This window comes from Natator depressus, chromosome 2 (genome assembly GCF_965152275.1).
Source record: "Natator depressus isolate rNatDep1 chromosome 2, rNatDep2.hap1, whole genome shotgun sequence".
In the NCBI taxonomy this organism is placed as follows: Eukaryota; Metazoa; Chordata; order Testudines; family Cheloniidae; genus Natator; species Natator depressus.
Window position 1 is genome coordinate 175,068,239 of NC_134235.1, and position 20,020 is coordinate 175,088,258.

Here is a 20,020-nt window from a genome sequence, read left to right on the forward strand (position 1 = left end):
CTCCAGATATCTGCTTGGCCTGCTGGGAGAGGAAGAGGGACTCTGTCCTTCGCCTGCTGCGCCTGCCCGCCAGCATGCTTGGCCCCTGTCCCTGGCAGGGAGTGGAGGGGGTGGGACCAGCCCCGACTCATGCCAGCCACTCCAGGTCGTTGCTCCGTGCAGTGCTGCAGCTGCCTGCGAGAACCTGGCTGGGAAGGAGGCGGCAGCCCGCCCCCTCCACTCAGGCCTGGCTGCCAGGGACAGAGGCCGAGCAAGCCAGAGCTCCCTCTCACCCCCAGGACGTTTCCGGCTTGCTTGGCCCCTGTCCCTGGCAGCCAGCCTGGGCGGAGAGCAGAAGGGGTGGGCCACTGCTGCCACCCTGGCTGGGCTCTCTCTCAAGAAGCTGCTGCGCTGCACAGAGACAGTGACCCAGAGCAGCCACCTTCAGCCGAGGTGAGATGTGTCTCACTCCCACTCCCCTCCTGGGCCTGGCTGCCAGGGATAGGGACCGAATATGCCAGTGGAGTGGCGCAGCGGGAGAAGGACAAAGCAGGGCCGGTGCAACCACTAGGCAAACTAGGCGGGTGCCTAGGGCACCAAAATTTGGGGGCACCAAAAATCGGTGCCCTGCCCAGGGGGCTGGTCCCGGCCTCCTTGCCCCTGTCCGGGGTGCCAAGTGGCCCCGGCTGCACTGGGGCTTCCCAGGCGGCCAGCCCCGCTGCCTGGCTCAGCAAAAAAAAGCTGGCTTCCAAAGGCACCAAAAAACCGAAGCCTCGTGCTTGCGGCGGGGGCAAGCCCCAGCCATAAAAAAGCCGGCGCGGTGCAGAGGGGCAGCAGCCCTGCAAAGGTGGCGGTGCTGCTAGCAAAAAGAAGGCGCGCCCCCCGCCCCTCCTGCCTGGGATGTGGTCCGGCGCGCCCGCCCCCCACCCCCAGGGGCTCCTGCAGCAAATACATCGTGGGCCCTGGCCCCTGTGCGCCCCCCAGCTCTTCCCTCGCCTCACTCGGGCTCTGCGGCTCCTGGGCGTGTAAGCCGCCACCGCTGCCCCTTCCGAAGCAGGCTCGGGGCCTCGCGCCGTGGCTGGGAAATGTTTGGTCTCTAAGGGCAGCCCGCTTCCGCCACACCTGGCCGCTCGCCATGGGCAAAAACCAAAAGCTAATGCTGGCGGTAAAGGCAAAAAACGTCGGCACGGTGCAAAAGCTGCTGCAGCGGCCCAAGCCAGGCAAAGCCAGTAAGTAAACTCGGGGTGAGGGGCCACCGGGGTTGGGTGGGGTGGAAAGGGCTCGCAGGTGGGCTGTGCACCCTCCAGAAAAACTCAGGGGGCGGGAAGGGGGAAACCTGGTCTGGAAAGCAGCCCTGGGCATGGCTGACCCCTGGAGTCTATAAAGGCTCGTTAAAATTTGCCCCACAATAAAACAGTGTGCGGGGGGCGCAAGGTAAAAGTTTAGTCTAGGTCGTAAAATATCCTTGCACCGGCCCTGGGACAGAGCCCCTCCCCTGCAGGTACTCTGGTGGGATTGGGAGAGCGTGGCAGCCCCAGGCTGGGCACAGGGTGGGGGCTCGCTAGGGAAAGCACTGGGAGCAGGTTCCCTGGTCTCTGCTCAGCTGGAGGTAGGGGCATTGCCTGCACCTCCCCTTCTGAGGTGTCTGTGAGCTCTGAGGAGACACTAATGCTGTGAGTCTCCCCAAGCTGGGACTAGCCCCAGCCCAGCCCAGAAGCACATGCTCCCTGGTCCTGTGGCCCCAGCCCCTGAGGGAGCCGGCGAGTTTAGCTCAAACCCACATTTTTTTTCTTAATTTGATTCGGTGCGGCGGGGGGGGGAGAGATTTCATTGTCTATATTAAACTCAGGGGGCGGGAAGGGGGAAACCTGGTCTGGGAAGCAGCTCTGGGAAGGGCTGACCCCTGGAGTCTATAAAGGCTCATTAAAATTTGCCCAACAATAAAACAATGTGCGGGGGGCGCAAGGTAAAAGTTTCGTCTAGGTCGTAAAATATCGTTGCACCGGCCCTGCCTACATCGTTCCTTATCCAGCACTTAACATGATGGGAAATCATTTCCATCTTGAATTCATGTTTGAACTGTGGGAGCTCTACTGGGTGTTAAACAACTTGATGAAATCATGTTATTTGCATCCGATGACAGTGTCAACTGTTACACCCTTTCAGGAACTTTCACATTATTTTGTAGGTAAGATTGCTCTGGTTCAGACTTAGCTGTCTGCATCTGTCGTGGCAAAGCTGTGTCTGAGGCAGGGCCGGCTCCAGGCACCAGCATTCCAAGCAGGTGCTTGGGGCGGCACTGTGAAAGGGGCGGCAGTCCGTGTGCCATCAGGGCGGTGTCTCGTCTTTCCGTGGCAGCAGCAATTCGGCGGCAGCTTGTTTCCTCAGGCTGCCGCGGTGGCAATTCAGCAGCAATTTTACTCTGCAGGCTGCCACAGCAGCAATTCGGCAGCAGCTTCTGTCTGCCTGGGGCAGTAAAAATGGTAGAGCCGGCCCTGGTCTGAGGCTAGGGGTGGAGCACTGGAACATCTTCTCTGCTTCATCTTCAGCTAGTAGCACTGACAGAAAGAGATGTTCATGCTGCCGCATGAGTTAAATCCCTGCTGTTCATGGCAGTTGATGGCTAGCAGAGAGAATACAATACTTCGCTACAGAAGGGCATAATGCCAGCTTTTCTTAAAGAAGTGATTTTTCAGATCCATGCTCAAGAAACCATCTCTTGACAATGTCAATCTCTTCATTCCCTCCCAATTAATTCCCTGTCTCAGATATTCCTTATGAAGAATGACGATTGCAACACTGACACCCCTCGTACAGCCCCAAAATAGTCTTAGCTGCTGAGCTAAAATCCAACAATGGATTGATTTTTTTTTTTGTTTTCCCCAAGGAAGACTTGTTTCCAGCAAGATCCTCATTCTTAATTAATATTTTCTTTTATTTTATATGACCTTATTGATGGCAAATGAAAGAACAAGAAGTTTCCCAGACTGAGTAACCGATGTCACTTTAGAATTCCAAGTATTTCATCTGTTTATATTTTTCTTTCTGACAAGAGGCACTTTTATGAGAGTCTCTGACAATTTATTTTAAAATATAGTAATTCAGTTGTGACCCTAAGAATGCCTCAATGCCAGCTGGCAAAAGGCCTGTTCAGTAACAGCAACTTCTACCAGACCTGACAAATTCACTACACGTAACACATTGCTGTGATAGTATTTATGTATAAAGAATTTCATGTGAGATCTTAAATGAAAGCCAGGATTATGATGGTCATTTACACTGTTATGAAATGTATGTACTGATTATATTTTAAAAGTTATGTCTATATGCTGAAAATATGTCCTTATAGTTTGTATCAAGGTGTTATTCCCCAGCAGAGGTGAAAATCTGGTTTTGACAGACAAAGGATTGTATATTCATACATCTGCCTAGGTTCATATGTAGATTAAATATTTTAAGCCAGACACAACTGGAGCTACATTTTCATTTCAAGTCAACATGTGGATATGAAGACATCTTGGAAGAGCACACCAGGAAGGGAAACACAGGACGTCATGCTGTCACTGGGGTCAAAGCAATGAGTTTGGGGAAATATAAAGAGGAACAAAAGTCCATTTTGATATCCATTTACTGAGGAAACACCCTTGAAGGGCATAGGGTATTCACGAAAACTTGGATCCTGGTCTGACTGGAAACCAGCAGCTCTGGCAAAGACTGAATCCTTGGGAGAAAATCTGCTTTATTAAATAGGAAAGGTAGCCATTAATAAGTGTGGACCTAGGATTGTGGTTTAGGTTTTGTTTTGTGTGTAACCATTCTGTTTCCAATATGTTTACTCAATACTTATCTGAATCTTTGAATCTCTGTTCTTTGTTAATAAACTTATCCTTGTTTTTATTATAAATGCATCTCAATGCTATGGTATTGAGCCAAGTATGAATCCTCAGTTGAACCAAATAAGCTGATGTGTATACTGTTCCCTTTGGGGACAGTGAACCTGGTTATTTCTGTGTGTCCAGTGACGGGGGCTGGACCCTGCAAGGGACACTGCCAGAGGGACTTTGGGATGGGGTATACCTTGTGCTCCCTTCCAGGCAAAGGAAGGGCTGGCAGAGTTCTGTGGAGAATGCTTGAGCCGCAGTGAGGCTGATTGTTGTAGGATGCTGCCTCACAGCAACCACAAGAAAGTCCCCTTCATGCTGGTAGGCAGGGGGTAACAAGGTGACTCACAGTACTAGGTACTCCAAGAAAGCATCACGTCAGTATAGCAAAATAAACAGCCCCACTGCAGCACATGATCATAATAACCGTGCAGCAAGACAAAGCAAAATAAACAGCCACTTCCCTACATGTTCCCACTTCCCTACACGTTAATTGTGAACAACATGTGCATCTTCAGCAGCCCTCTTAAAAAGATGTGCCTTGGAGCATGCCCTGAACATCAGCAGATCCGGGCTATTTTGGACCAAGGGGCAGCTGTATATTTCAAAGGAAAGGAGCCCTCATTGAGAATATCCTCTTTGTTCCCTGGCTTTTTATGAGGGCGCTCTGGCTCAAGTGCCTCTGCAGATCTTAATTGTGGCAAAATATCCCAGGGAAAGAAACAGTCTCTCAGGTGGAAAGGTGTTGAGCCATTTGGGGCTTTAAATGTCAGAACCAACACCTTTAAACTATCCACAAACTACTGGCAGCCAGTACAGAACATTGAGCACTGCTTAAATATGCTTGTGGCAAGAATCGTCTCTTAGCAAGGAGACTGACATATTCTTCACTAGCTTTAAGGGGTAGTCCTAAATACAAAAGTCTAGTTTCGAGGTGACAAAGGCCTGAATTATACTGGTGAGGTTCATAACAGAAAGAAAGCTACAACCTTCTACCTTGAAATGAAATGAAAACAAGCCAGCTTGGCTACTGTTGAAAGACAATCATACAATAATATTTGAGAATCTAGCTAGACTCCTTAGTTGCAGAAACATAAGTAATTATCAGCAAAGACATGACTACAGTCAGTGGCGGGGGAATAGTGGGGGCAATATAGGCAGTTTGCCCCTGGCCCCATGTTTGAGAGTTCCCCTAAACTAAGTGACAGTATGATGTGGCATATGGGGTGGCAGTGGCACTCAGGTTTTGGGTAGTTGGATATTTGCTCTTCATCCATCGTTAGGATGAGACCAGTCACCAGCTCCACTCATAATGTTAATGTTTCTGTTTTGCATTCTCTTTCCAGAAATGTGTATTAAATGCTAGAAAGGATTTCTCAGGTGTAGATGTGATGCTCCCCAGAGGTACCTAGGGTTGTGAGTCATCTCACCACTATCTGCCCTTAGCATGAAGGAGTATTATCTGTGCTTGCTGTGAGTCAGCTCCCTGAAACCAACAGCGTCTGGCAATACAAGCACTGTCTCCCAGGCCTCTGCAGGCCTCACACATTCTATGTAGGTAGCGAAAGGCACACATCAACCCCTGAATACTCTGAGCCTTCCGTGCAAATCCAGCCCCCTATCTACTGAACACTCCCAGAATTACCAGGTCTGCTATTCCCAAGGGAACAGCACATACCAGATTGCAAGATTCAATTTAGGACTAGCACTTTGCTTAACTCTACAGCACTCAGATATATTTATGGTGAAAACAAGAACATATTTATGATCAGAGATTCAAGGAACCGTGAAAAAGAATATTGGAAACAAATGGCTACATGTAAAACAAAATAAGAACACACATTCTAGAGACTAAACTAATGTTAACCTCATGTCTAAAGAAGTTTTCTGTCACCTAAAGTTCTCTTCAGCATTTTCAGCCAAGACAGAATGAGACCCCCACCTTCATGAATGCAAAAGCCCTTGTTTTCTTCCTTGGCGAAGGGCGCCTGGGTGTCTTCCTTGCCTTCTAGAAATAACCCCAAAGCGCCCATTGTCTTTACTCATAAACAGGATAACCCCCCATGGCTTGCTTTTTCCTGTGTGTTCTTTTCATGTTGATTTCACATCTCTTCATTAACATTTGACTTCATATGTAAATAAACATCCATTGTGTTAGCTTACAATGCTTAATTTACATCCTGACAGAGAGAAAAACATTTTTTGTCTAAGAGAAAACCTGTTTTTTACCTTTGCTGGTGACTAATACCTTGATACAGACTCTAAGGACATGTTTTCCATACATATACATAGATCCTTACATAGTGTCTGTACATACATTTCACAATGGTATGGATGACTAGTGTGACACCAGCTTTTAATTTAAGACCTTGCATGATATTCTTTGGTGAACCGGAATGTATACATCAGAATCAGGATATTCCTGTAACCACCTTGCCAATTGGCATTAAGAGGTTTTGGTGGTCACAGCACAGGTGCTGGAACCAGGAGTGCTGGGAGTGCAGCAGCAGCCTGTGGCGTGAAGCGGTTTCCATCATATACAGGGTTTACAGTTTGGTTCAATGGCTCTGAGCACCCCCACCATATACATTGTTCCAGCGCCCTTTGGGTCACAGTAGACGCTATGATACAAGCAGGTCAGCATTCCTGTACATGCATCCCTGACCACTAAGTAAACATTTTTAACATTATTGTACTTATCTTACATAAACTTTACAGAGCACAATTTTCACCTCAGTTACTGCAGCCTAAGTAAAAATGTGACTCTTTCTAAGCTTTATCCTAAAGATTTTCCTGATAGCTTTTTTTTTTAAAGTTTTATCTCCTGGCAGGATCTAGTAAATTCAGTTCAAAGCTGAAGTGTTCTCTTTTGAGTCTAAGAGGTCAGCTCAGTTGCTCTGTGTTCTTGTTCCTGAGAACGAGATCCTAACTTCAGTATCACTGTTAAATACAATTAAAAGTGCTTACCTCACATTCATTATGAAGAAGAATGCAGATATTTATCAGGATAATCACAGAGTTTATTGGGAATTCAGCACTGTACAAACAGCTACTACTGAAGAACTGAGACCAAATGTTTATGGTTCCTGAAACGTCACGAACAACCACTAAACCACAAACGGATGTCTGACAAACTCACTCTGTGCCTGATCCAGTGACCTGATGTAAAATTTCTAAGTGTCTTATTATATTTTAACATACATTAAATATTTCCAATTATTATAAAAGACAACTGTTTGAAAACAGTTGCACCTGCATAAAAAGGAATTCAAAGTAATTGAAAGGGGAAAAAATTGTGTGTGAAAGTATGCATGTGAGAGAGTGAACAAGTTCTGATCTGTAGCTTGGGGTGCAAGCCAGCATTCAAAATTTGATTCAGTGCTTGAGTGAGATCTGAGCTTAGTGTATCTCTTGTGGCTGTTCTTCATTCTGTGGTCCTGGTTAAACAGCTCATCGGGACTCCTGTTGGTCTTTGGTTTTTGTCAGAGTCAATATGCGTAAAGCGGTGTAAAGTTGAATTTGCTTTTTTTTATCATCTGTGTCTGATTTGAATGGGACTGCTACCATAAGTAAATTAAGGGGGATTTCAAGTCTGTGGAATTTAAATTCTGTGTTATTACTCATATGAGTATGGTAAGGAGAATTTGGGGATTTGGCTCATTCTGTTGCTTCAGGCTTGTACAAATAAAACTTATCAAAGGAATCCTTTTGTAAAATATTTTCAATTGCCACACATAGTCTCATATACATAAGATTATATAGAAAGAAAACATTTTTGTAATTAGGATTAGAGTCCACACATCCCAGAGGTTGTGCGGTTACCAATAAGCATGGTGTATACAAGTCACTCGGGGATCTAACTGACCTGTGCAAGGTCTTTTGCAAAACTTAAAGCCTGCAGTGCCTCTTCTCTGGTGAGTGCCTCTCTCTCTTTGAGTCCTCATGTGTGCCTCCCTCTCTTCTACTGGAGAATCCACCAGAACCCTGAGTGCCAGTATATAAATGTAGCTAGGCCTTGTATGTTTAGATATAGTTAATAAACACAGTTATTTGGAACCCATCTATGTCCATGCAGTTTCCTCTTATTCTTATTGTTGTATAGAGACGCAACAGAATGCCTTCAAATCCCTGTGTATTGCAGAGTGCTAAAGGAGCCCCTGTCATGATGGGGATTTCTGGGGTGAGCTAGAGAGTTGTTATAATTCCTTCTCCAAGAACTCTCCAATATTTGTATAAAATGTGCTTTTTCTGTGAATCCTCCTGCCAGTAAACCCATTTGCTAGAATAGCCACAGGAAGTGCCCACAGGAAGGGCATGAACACAGTCAAGTTTGTCCAGTTCTTATGGTGAGCACATGTTAGTCTAACAGCCTTTTTGTATAGTTTAGGGTTAGCTATTGTAATCTGGCAAGAAATATAGAAATATTACTCCACTTCCTCTGCTTGTTTAAAGTATGTTGCTGCACTGCACATGGTAACATTTGAAATATATAATTTTACATTATGGCTATCATTATTTCACGTATGTTAACTGCCCCATAGGTCAGTTCAGCAGATGCAACCATGTGATTATTCTTAAATATTTTAACTCTTCGGACTATATTATCCACATTATATTCTTTAGTATAGTGTTTAATTTAATATACAGACAGACATGTTCTTATTACAGCTCATTATCCAGTTACTAAACAGAGCAAAAGGGCAACACTTGAATTATCCCTGTTTCTATGGTATCTTATGGCAGTTTATTTTATAATATTAGACCAGGCTGAAGAAGTTGAATCCTTCACATTTTCTTTAACCAGTTTACAAGGAAGAGAGAGAAGGAGTAGCATTAAGAGTGAATGCCATAGAATGGTTTCAGATGACTTGTTCTGTTCCCTACTATACCACAAAAGACTGTGTCACTATGGGATGATCACTTAGCTTTTCCCTTATTTTACACATATGTAAAATAGGTAAAATACCTATCTGTTGTAAAGTACTTTTAGAGCTGCAGATAAGTGCTATCTATACCCAAAAGTAGTAAGTAATATGAATAATAAAAGGTGATGATATTTTCAAAGGCATATGCAAAACAAGAATATTCATTTTCCACAAAATTATGAGGATATATATTTTTTAAAACTAGAGAAACCAGAAAGGTCACTTAACTCTTTGTTCTAGTCCAGAGTAAAGATCATACAAGATAAAGAGCAATAATGACAAAAATTATGAATGCTCCTATGATGACTAGACAGTTTTGGTTTTTTTTTTAAATTTAATAAGAAAATTATTCCTCCAATTACTGGTAGGTTTTGGTTCTGAAACCTTTTCTATAAAATTGTAATCATCCTGGATTTAAAACTTACAATCACTTTAATCCTCAAATGGCACAATCATACTTTCCAAACGATAACAATAATACTTTATTATTTTGCTTACATCCCCTGATATCCATCTGAGGAGCTAAAGTTCTTTGAAAGCACAGATGAATTCCTCTTAATAACTCTGTGATGTACTATTATCCCCATTTTACAGATAAGGAAACTCAGACACAGTACATTTAGAGGATTTGTTCAGCGTTACATAGCAAATGTGGAAAAAAAGCCAGGATTAGAACTCTGGTCGCCTGATTCCCATTCTTGTGCCATAACCAGTCACAATATTAAACTTCTCATCTGAACTTGTGAAAGCTAATGACCTCACTAAATATTTACTTAAAGTTGAAAATACATAAACTGTCTCTGAATTTATATTGAGTATTAAAAACTTTGGCTGCTTGGAGAAGTAAAGGAAGGAGAGCTGAGAGAGAGGAGCCTTGGAATCAGACTTCTCTGACTTGGAACTGTTTGCAATATTCTTGACTGTGATGTCAGGAATGTTCTACATTACTTTTATGGCAAATTCTGAATGTTTGCTCTCACTAGAAGCAGAAGTATCTGCACACTGGTTAAAAGGTCACATGTTCTAATAGATTGCAACCTGTGTATCATCAGTTAAAGTTAAGAGCCACAAAACTATTTAAAGAGCACAGCCCCAACCACAACATTTGTATCAAAAGCTATCTTTAAAACAGAATTGTTTACCAGTATACCCTTCAGCTGTCTCGTTCTTGTTCTGTATTTCCTGTCCTGTCTGTGTGAAACTACAGGAGAGCAGGACAATGAAGATGAACTGATAAGTGTGTGTGCAAAAGTTTTAGTTTCCTTATTTTTTTTAAAAAAGAAAAGTTTTTTTCTACTGTAAGCAGGGTCTGAATGAGCTCTCCCCTGACATCTAGGAATGCATGGAGGGGAAAAGACTACTGAAGCAGATTGTGTTTGCTTAGATATGTCTACTTTGCCTGAGTGATCAGCATGATGGAGCTGCTTTGCCAAAATGATCAATGTTGGCTGGTTTGAATTACAAATCACTCCAGTATGTCAATGCAGGGGTAATGAAATGTTGTTATCCTTATTGTATGAGTGAAAGGTGTTAACGCCCCTGTAGTCTGAAGACAAAAAGAGGGTTAGTTGGCAACAACAATCTTTAACCCACTAACCTCCCTTTTTGACCATGGGAGTGTTTACGGGTCGTGCCTGGAATACGTGTCCCTTTAGAATACGTGCTGACTACTTAGGCTGAACTATCTGTTCCGCCTTGTAGTTAGCAGTGAAACGCTGAGGACCTGTCCCAGGCCTGAGGAAGAGCTCTGGGTAGCTTGCAAGCTTGTCTCTCTCCCCAACAAAAGTTGGCCCAACAAAAGAGATTATCTCACCCACGTTGTTCCTCTTATTTTGTTGTACACAGACTCAGTGCTTGCGAGAGGGGAAGTATTGCTTCTTAGGCCTTGTCTACACTACCAAGTTTTGTCACCAAAAACTGCCTTTTGGCGACAAACCAGCAAGAGCGTACACCCTACAATGGGACTTTTGTCGCGAAAAATGCCCAGTTTTGGCAACAAAAAACTTCCACCCCAAGAGAGACTTTTGTCTTTTCCCCTCTCTTTATTGTCGACAAAGAGCCAATGTAGACACTGTTGATTGTTTTGTCAACTGAACTGTCCTCCACCAGTATCCCACAATGACCTGCCCTGATTGCTCTGCTGAGTGTTTTGATCTCTGCTGCCCTGCAGGCATGCGTCCCTCCCCTTTCAAAGCAGGAAGTATCTGTGTGCTGCTCCATTTGGGGAACAAACAAAGAGCAAATCATTGGCATGCTCCTGTTCTGCCCAGCACTAGGAACACAGCAGCTGCTGCAGGGGGAGGAGGCCAAACTGCTGTGCTGCTTTGCCATTCCTCCGCACGGAGAGCTCACAGAGCTACTCATAATGCTGCTCTCAGCAGCTGAGGGGGCTGTGGGAGAACTCGGAGAGAATCCCAAGATGCACAGCGATCAGCTCTTCCTTCCCACAACACTGCACTGTGGGATACATACCCGTGGTGCATTGCTCACCCTGTCGATGATGTGCATTGCTCACCCTGTCGATGATGGTGTCCCCAATGTGGACATGATCTCTCGACAGAGAGAGCAAGTGTGAACAACCCTTGGCGATGTTTGTTTTGTCAACTTTTGGGTGTTGACGTAAGTTTTGTCAACAAAACGTGGTAGTGAGAGACAAGCCCATAGAGGCTCCCAGCGGTGGTGTTTAGTTTTCTCAGATTACTGATTGGTGGCTCAAGACGATTCTGTTTTCTGTTGTTAAGAGGAACCCCTAAAATAGATATTGAACCCGGCCTTTGTTGCTGCTGACTCTACCTAGCAGAAGAGTTACACTTCTATTGTTTTTTTAAAATTAGAAATAGAATCTGATGCTTTCTTTTTTGACTCCAAAACCCTGGCAACCTTTGGAGGACCAAAAACATACCATCACAGGACGCTGAAACATTAGTGGCATCTCTCCCAGACACCAACTGCTTAGAAAGGGATTGTTGTTCCTATACAGTGCACCATCCAGATTTTTACTTGTGGATCTGTCTGTATGGAACACACGCTAGTCTCTTAAGTAAATATGGGTAAGAGAGATTTTTTAACTTGCTCATTTGAGATAAACTCTATCCTATGTTTCTATCCTAAACGCTATCCTGTTTTTCCGGTTTATAAATTTGAGTGTAGCTTTTAACTCACACCTATCATTCCGTAGGTATATTGATTCAGTTGGCAAAGATACTTATTAAAAATAAAATTCAGCCACTTTGACTGAGAACACTTTCTCTCTTGTTCTCAAGTGTTTCACCTTGGTGTTTGTTGGTTGCACTGTCCTGTAGAAGCACAGCAGTCTTTGTGGATTGCAGATGGAGATTCAATTGCAGATGTAGCTAGGTCCTGAATTGTTGGTGGCTTTGATGCTCACTACTGAGGCCTCGAACCAGCGGTAGGGATCAATGGAGGAATCTGAGAACTGTGGCATTGTGTTCATAGTAGTCTGTCCTATTGAGGCTACAGGAACCCTCATTCTGCACAAGTAGGAGCTTCTGCATTGCTTTCATCTTTAGTAATAGCTAGTTACAGTAATCCAGTTGAGGAGGTGAATGCATGAATCACTTTGGGTAGATCATCCAAGAAAAAAAAGAGTGAAGTTTCCTATCTCCCTGACAGCAGAAGGTGGCTTTTTTGCTATCCATACTACTTGATAACCTGTGCTTAGTGCTAAGTTGAACAGAACCTAGAGGTTTCTCAACCCTTTGTTAAAATGGGGCAGAGTTCTTCAATGGAAAGGGAGGTTGGCGTCTTGCTAGTTTTTCAAAGCAGCCCTTCCAACCAGCATCACTTTGGTCTTGCATGGGTTGAGTTTGAGCCAGCTGGTTTTCCTCTAGGTGCTGCTCTCCTGTAGGCATTGTGACATCCTTGTGGTGGCCATGACTGCATCTGTTGAAAAGGATACACAAATGAATGTCCTTGGCATGTTGTTGGCAGCAGAGTTCATGGCATCTCCCCACAAACTCGAAATAGTTTGATGTATATTGAAGAGAAAGGAGGAATGTCATAATTCTTCAAGAGATTCCATTATTGGGGGCTCCCTGAGGTGAGCAGAAATTGTCCACTGTCACTGTGTTCTGTTAGAGGAGAAGTTGGAGCCTCTGCAGTACTGTACCATTCCAGGTATGCTGTGCAGGTGGGTCAACAGCACTCTGTGGTCCAACTCCTCAAAGGCAACAGAGATGTTGAGTAGTATATGCATTAAGATATGGCCTCTGTTGCCATGGGGAGGTCATTTGTTAGTGCTAGTAGGGCTGTGTCTCTGTGCTGTGTCCTGGTCTGAGACGTTCAGTAAGTTGGTACATATCCCATGTTGTTAAAGCTTAGTTTTCACTAAAAAACATTTTCCAGTTGTTTTAAAAGAATCATAGAAATGTAGGGCTAGAAGGGAGGTTATCTAGTCCAGCCCCCTGTGCTAAGGCAGCTTTGAGCATGCCTAGACCATCCCTGACAGGTGTTTGTCTAACCTGTTCTTAAAAACCTCCAATGATGGAGATTCCACAACCTCTGTTGGAAGCCTATTTCAGTACTTAACTATCTGTATAGTGAGAAAGTTTTTCCTAATATCTAGCCTAGGTCTCCCTTGCTGCAGATTAAGTCCATGACTTCTTATCCTGCTTTCAGTGGATATGGCAAACAATTGATCACCCTCCTCTTTATAACCTATAACCTTTTACCTATTTAAAAACTGTTATCATGTACCGCTTTAGTCTTTTCTCTAGACTAAATATGCCCAGTTCTTTCAGCCTTTCCTCATAGGTCACGTTTTCTAAACATTATATCATTTTTGATGTTCTCCTCTGGACTCTCTCCAATTTGTTCACATCTTTCTTAAAGTGCGGGGCCTAAAACTGGATATAGGACTCCAGCTGAGGCCCCCTCATTGCTGAGTAGAGCAGAACTATCTCCTGTGTCTTACATATGACACTCCCATTGCTACATCAGAATGACATCTGCCTTTTCCCTAGCAGTATCACACTGTTGACTCATATTCAGTTTGTGATTTGCTATAACCCCCAGATCCCTTTCTCCAATACTGCTGCCTAGACAATTATTCCCCACTGTGTATTTGTGTGATTTCTAAAAAGAAAAGGAGTACTTGTGGCACCTTAGAGACTAACCAATTTATTTGAGCATAAGCTCACAAAATTGGTTAGTCTCTAAGGTGCCACAAGTACTCCTTTTCTTTTTGCGAATACAGACTAACACGGTTGCTACTCTGAAACCTGTGTGATTTCTGTGATTTTTCCTTCTGAAGGACAATACTTGCAGTTGTCTTTATTGAATTTCACTGTATTGATTTCAGACTACTCCAGGAATTCTGCTAGGAATGGCAGATGAGAGACAGGGTGATAATTTAGAGAATGTTTATGCATCAAATGTTTACACATCAAACCAGATAATTGGGGGCAAGTGGTGGTGTTGTTTTTTGAAAAGGCTGCAGGTTTACTTTTCTGAGGACGTTGTTGATAATTTCCATTAGCAGACGACACAGTTGCTCTTTGCTAGCCTACACCAGCCAGAAGGAACACTGAATTTTCTACTGCATCCATCCGAGGAAATGAGCTGTAGCTCACGAAAGCTTGTGCTCAAATACATTTGTTAGTCTCTAAGGTGCCACAAGTACTCCTTTTCTTTTTGCGGATACAGACTAACACAGCTACTACTCTGAAACCTGAAGGAACAAATGTTTCTCAAGTCTCCACTGTGCATGAGTGTGCTAAACACCATTGCAGTGGTGGAGCAGAGAGCAGTTACGGGCACCCAGTCTGGTTCTGAGTATTCTGCCTCACTGAGTTTCTCGTGCAGCTATTTGATCTTTTCTGCAGAATATAATGAGAGTTCCTCGCAGCAGCTGATGCTTGGGTCTGATGTTTGAATAATGCAGCTAGTTGACTTTGTGGTGTGGTTTTGTAGCCGCATTGGCAGTGTCCTACAAGAAATCTTCATGCTGGAGGCTAGATTTGAGCAGATGTTGTACCACCTACATTCTATTTTCTGCCTGAGTGGTTCTTCTGACGTTGTTCATTGGTGAACCATGCTGATATTGTTGGTCAGTGTGGGAAGGTGGGGCAGCTTAGAGTCAACTGTGAGCATCAGAGGATTAGACTATTTTAGTAACTCTTCAGCTCTAACTTTGGGTGGCTTACTTTTGTAAGGTAAGCTGGAAACATAACTGATTCAAGTTTGCTTGATTCAAAAGTTTTCCACAGTTGAACCAACTTTGTTGGTTCGTTCCCCTGTAAGTTGCTCAGCAGTTAGCAGAAGTTGACTTCTCCCTCAGCACCTGTTAGCCCTAAGCAAACAGTCAATATCCTCAGGTTTTAGGGCTCAGATGAAAAGATTTATCCAAGGCTGACATAAAAATATCCTTATTCAGACTGCTCAGATTCAGGCAAGTGCTTGTCATGGTTGCTGAGTTTAGCTTAAAACAAGGAATAATAAATTAATTCAAATAATGAGCGGGACAACAGAATAGAACTTTTTAAATAAACAATATCTACTAAAAACAAGATCCAGGCATTGGCGAGCTGTATGAGCAAGTAACAGAAATAGAAAACTTAAGTAATGTTATAGTCTGATAAACTATAAACCAGTCTGATAAACAATCAAACTGCAAGTTCAAAATCTCCTCCAAATTAATGAAAGGCACAGAGCAGTGCTGAAATCGGTGAGCTGCTTCTCATAAGCAGCACAAACTCTTTTGGTAACCTGAAGAGATCATACATTTTAGCTATTCTAATGCTATGTTCACATGACAGGTGTACCATATAACACTCAAACACTACTCCATACATTGTTTAGATGACCCACCCAGGCCATGGAGTATATCAACTCCACCAGCTCTACCAGCAGGTTGAGGGCAATGTGAGAAGGAATAACTGTTCTATTCCCCATGTTTATTTCCCCCCCTCTACTGTTCCTCACAAGTTCTTGTCAACTGCTGGAAATGGCCCACCTTGATTATCACTACAAAAGGTTTTTTTTCTCTTCTGCTGGTAATAGCTCACCTTACCCGATCACTCTCGTTACAGTGTGTATGGTAACATCCATTGTTTCATCTTCTCTGTGTATATAAAATCTCCCCACTGTATTTTCCACTGCATGCATCCGATGAAGTGAGCTGTAGTTCACGAAAGCTTATGCTCAAATAAATTTGTTAGTCTCTAAGGTGCCACAAGTACTCCTTTTCTTTTTGTTCTATAAGCATACTGCAGGTGTGCAAAAAAAAATGTATGCACTCAGTCAATTTTCTTTCATTGCAAGGAGTCCAATACATTGTGAAGAGCTATAGACTATATCTGATATCCCAAAGAAAGATGGTAGAAAAAGGTTTATGTGTGTAGCAAGGAGAGGAAGGGGATAAGCTGAACAAGAATTAGACAAGTTAAGCATAATTTAAAGGCATAGGGTGTATGTCAGTGCAACACTGAGGTAGCAGAGTTAAGCACTCAAAAAATCAGGAAATTGAAAGTTTAGGTTAAATATATCACATTAATTCTGCCTCCTCAAGTTCATTTCAAAGCTGGACACCCGAATGAAGTTCTCTAACTTGCTAAGTAGTAGCTTATATGAGTTTGTCAATTTAACAAGGAAATTGATATGTACCAGGCTTGTTATCCCAAGGGGAGTCTCTGACACTCTTCAAACCAAATGCACTGCTTCAGGTAAAATAAACAAATTTATTCACTATAAAGATAGATTTTAAGTTATTATAAGTCAAAGCGTAACAAGTTGGATTTGGTCAAGTGGAATAAAGGCAAAACGCATTCCAAGCTGATCTTAACTCTTTCAATGTCCTTACAAATTTAGACGCGTCTCACCACAGGCTAACTGGTTGCTCTTCAGCCAGGCTCTCCCCTTTAATCAGCGCTTCAGTCACTTGGTGTGGTGTCTGTAGATGTAGGTGGAAGAGAGAGGAAGAGCATGGCAAACGTCTCTCCCTTTTATCATGTTCTTTCTTCCCTCTTGGCTTTCCCCCCCCCCTCAGAGTCAGGTAAGCATTACCTCATCGCAGTCCCAAACTGACCAAAGGAAGCGGGGTGACTCACTCGAGAGTCCAACAGATCCTTTTGTTGCTGCCTAGGCCAGCGTCCTTTGTTCCTGTGAGGCTGGGCTGGGTTTGTCCCATACACTCCCTGATGAGGTGTGAACTGCCTCTCTGCTCTTGGAGAGTTTTTGTCTGGGCTTATTTTAAGTCATGAAGACACATTTTCAGCCTCATAGCTATATACGTGAAATTATAACCTATAACATTACTATAACATTACTGTAACAACAATTACTATAACATCACTATAACAATAATGCTCAGTGCATCATGAGCCTTCCGAAGACACCCAACATGACAAACTTTGCACTGGATACCACACAATCATTTTACAAAGATTAACATGTTGAGAGGTTTATCGCAGGAGTGGGTGGGTGAGATTCTGTGGCTTGTGGTGTGCAGGAGGTCAGACTAGATGATCATAATGGTCCCTTCTGATCTTAGTGTCTATGAATCTATTAATCTAAACATAGGGGTGTTCCCCCGAGGTACAGAGCGTCACACAGGGATGTTGCAGGAAATTGCCACATATGTCACTGTAGCTTCTCCTGCCCCTTTATACTCCAGGCATGGCTCCTGCGTCCAGGAGACTTCGGTGTCTAATATCCCTTTTGTGTGGGATCAGGACTGTCATGGCCTCTCCTCTACCTTTGGAGCTCCATGGAAGTGAGTGCAGAGCCAGAAACATTTAGTCTTGTGTAGATATTATGTTCCCCCTCAGTATCAGTATATATCTCTATATAGAGATATATACTCTTTAAATGGATCTTCATTTAGATTCTCTAGTGTTTTGGAGTGTCATTAAAGCCTAGATTTTATAAGAACAGATTCTTTTTCTTTACATATATAAAAGATGTGCTAATTATTTTAGGCATAAGTTGCCTAGTTCTCTTGTTACTATCAGGTTTTGTGTCTTCAAGAGGAAACCATGGTACCTTACTCCCAGAGTTACCAGAGTCTGGCAAGGAGCAGAACCCCTAAAAATGTAGAGGAAACGAATCACAAAGGTAGACTACATGATAGTTCAAAAAAGTGTACACTCTTCTGTTTAAAATAAACCCGAGGCATATATAAGTGCATTCATGGACCAGTGGAAATAATGTCAGCTCCAGCTGTTCAGTCACAGACTCCAGCAACAACCTGGTTCAGCCAAATCTGCCCCACACCTCAACGTGCAACACCACATCTACCTGCAGTATCTGCATCTCCTCAGAAACTGCCCCTAGACAACTCCACTGCTCTGCACCTCCGTTAGTGTGGCAAAAAAGTCATGATAGAGAGGTTTGCCAAGATAGGCATCTCAGCCACAGCAATAGGTAAGTCTACGCTTCACGACAAAGGCCTTTTTTGTGTTTAACCATTTTACAGTTCCCAAGTCACAGTTCTTTCTCTTAGAATTGGGCTATTAGATCTTTGGGTCTATTTGTTCAACGTGGTAGGGGTGTTTATCTTTGCCAACTAGAGATACACAGTAAAATGGCTGTAATGTAAAATGCCTTCTGCTAAATAGCAAGCCTGATTTTTTTTAATGCCCCTGGGTAACAGTCTAGGCTGGGAAGTGAGACAACACCCATATGTATGTGCTATGTTCTTCCTATTCCCACCCCTCTCTCTCGCTGGAGGCTTAGACAGGCTGTCTGATAGCAACAGGGTTTGCCGCCACTTCCACTGTTTGCCACCCAGATGTAGTTCTAGTGGTTGGTTCTATTTTGATGCATTATAGACATCTTAAAACTACTTTGGGATAAAAAAAATGTTCTTCTTTCCCAAGCTACACATTTTTAACTGTCCCTGCATCAGTAAAAGCTTCTCTGCTTTGTAGAATTTTGGGTTTTGCTAAATGTGTTATTTATCCATTCAGTGTTGGCTTAATTTAGCGAAAGGGATGGTCACGTAACAAGGAGGTAGTACATGGTGAGCCAACACAATTTTGCTCTTTGCTGCACTGGCCTTTGGACTTTTATGGATTTTCCAGGGCTCTAAACTTCATCTGTTAGATAAGCACAAATAATAAAGTCACAATAAAATAAAATAGTAGCATGTATTCGTTATTGGAGCTTGTAATTTTGTAGATTTCTGATTTGCTTTCAAATAAATCCCCAATCCAGGAAAGCATTTAAGCAAAAAATCCCAGACAGGTCAATGTGATTATTCACGTGCTTACATGCTTTGCTGACCTGGGACCTGGAAGTGCAACAGCCCCATCCATCTCATGAAATTAATTTCTTTTGCAAAACTTAGATGCTTTGCTAACAAAAAAACTGAAATACAGATAAATTCCATACATCATTGTGACACTCTGTGCCCCAAAGTGACACTCCGCACCTCATATTCACCATAGTGATATGATTATGATGCATCTTGTACAAAATATGTCATGTGAGGTGTCAATGGAAAAGTTATTGTTTGCTGAATATGATTATCCTATTTGTATGCATGTATCATTTTTGTATCTGGAGTTATGAATACTGACTGTGCATCTGTATTTCAAATGTGTGCTTGCTTCTGGGTAACTCCCACAAGTTAATTTACATCCAGTCTAGCCAGCACATTGTGAAGGGACTATTCAAGGTAATGGCCCATCAGCGATCACAATGGGCCATGGGAAAAGCTTATCCTCACCTGATGGGCTTTTCTGTGGATGCTTCAGTCAGTATATGAGTAATGACTGCTATGACTCATCAAAGCATGCAAGGGCATGTGACTAGATCATGTGATACTGGACTCCATCTTCTGCCTGTACTTTTCCACAAACTGTGCTGGGGACTTTGCTTGGAACAAAGAAGTTCCCTCCACATGGAAGAAGCTATAAAAGGTGGAAGTGATATCACCACTGGGCCTCACTCCCCCTACAACACAATACATGGAAACACCTTAAGAACAAAGACTGAACTGGGGAAGGTGGTCCCAGGCAGGAAAGAAGGAATCCTAGCCTGTGTATGGAAGATTAGTGAACTGTGTGTAATATCTAACAGGGTGAGACACTGCTTGACTTAAATCCAAGTTTATAGAATTTAGATGGCATTTTGTTTTGTTTCTTAGGTAATGTACTTTGATCTGCACACTTATCACTTATAATTACTTAAAATCTATCTTTTTGTAGTTAATAAATCTGTTTTATATTTTTTTACCTAAAACAGTGTGTTTAGCTTGAAGTGCTTAGGGAATCT

At 43.1% G+C, this 20,020-nt stretch overlaps 1 protein-coding gene across 1 annotated transcript in view; it reads right to left on the reverse strand.

Moving 5' to 3' along the window:
* LOC141981619 (putative G-protein coupled receptor 141) overlaps positions 1–6,904 on the reverse strand; it is an 80,484-nt gene extending 73,580 nt beyond the window's left edge. The window contains exon 1 of the mRNA XM_074943252.1: positions 6,828–6,904. The gene's annotated coding sequence lies outside the window, so the exon portion shown is untranslated. The remainder of the gene's footprint in view (positions 1–6,827) is intronic.
* Between the last annotated feature and the right edge of the window lie 13,116 nt (positions 6,905–20,020).